Here is a 954-nt window from a genome sequence, read left to right on the forward strand (position 1 = left end):
AACAAGAAAAATATCAGATGTATTCATTATACATCTGTTTTTTGAAATAGTTTTAATCCACAGTTGCTTGGATCCACAGGCGTGGAGCCTCATGGCACACTGGACCCGTGGGGCACAGCTAGTAGCTGGTAATCACAGAGCATGGCTATTACATGCCAGACACTTCTCAAGGCACTCAGCGGATCATCTCTGTTAATTTTTTAAAGAAAGGTTCTGGTGGATCTTTTTTGATTTATTAGTAAGGCAGAAAGGGCAAAGAACAACAGATCCATTTCTTTAAGGCCACTCACAAAGATGATATACTCACGACTTGATCTCAGCCCTGGAGAACTGTTGCTGCAGAGCATCTCATGCTTTTGTGTTGTTGACTGTCTCATGGTCTCTTTAGGTCTTGCTCTTAAATCTATGACCTCATACCACTCATTGCCACCCTCCGCTCCTTAGATATCCTTCCTACAATGAGTAATAAAGAAGTCATGCACTTGAAACCATAGCTCTAATATTAGAAAACCGGGGGGGGGGGGGGGAGGGAGGGGGCAGGGCACACCAGGACATGGACTTGACAGTGGTTTTAAAGACGTGATCTCCAAAACACTGGCAGGAAAAAGGGCAAATAAGATTATAGAAAACTAAAAAGCTGCACACAGTGAGCAACCAAGGGACACAGTGGACAGAAAACCAAGTGAGAAGATATTTGCAAATCATACGTGTAATTGGAAGTTAATAGGGTATATAAAGAAATCCAACAACTCAACAGTAAGAAAACAAATAGACTTTAAAAAATGGGTAAATGATCTTATACTGGTTACTTCCCCCTGCTCTGTGGCAAAATGCCTGGCAAGTGTAGCTTAAAGGGTGTGTGTGTGTGTGTTTATATTGGCTCATGACTTGACAGTGGATAGCCAATCATCATGGAGAGAATAGCCAGTCATGGAGAGGACAGCCGATCATCAT

At 42.3% G+C, this 954-nt stretch overlaps 1 long non-coding RNA gene across 1 annotated transcript in view; it reads right to left on the minus strand.

The window, feature by feature from the left end:
• Positions 1–375, minus strand: part of 2310020H05Rik (RIKEN cDNA 2310020H05 gene) — an 11394-nt gene extending 11019 nt beyond the window's left edge. The window contains exon 1 of the long non-coding RNA NR_045495.1: positions 308–375. This is a non-coding gene — a long non-coding RNA (RIKEN cDNA 2310020H05 gene). The remainder of the gene's footprint in view (positions 1–307) is intronic.
• Positions 376–954: the final 579 nt, after the last annotated feature.

The sequence above is a fragment of the Mus musculus genome, chromosome 13, assembly GCF_000001635.26.
Source record: "Mus musculus strain C57BL/6J chromosome 13, GRCm38.p6 C57BL/6J".
In the NCBI taxonomy this organism is placed as follows: Eukaryota; Metazoa; Chordata; class Mammalia; order Rodentia; family Muridae; genus Mus; species Mus musculus.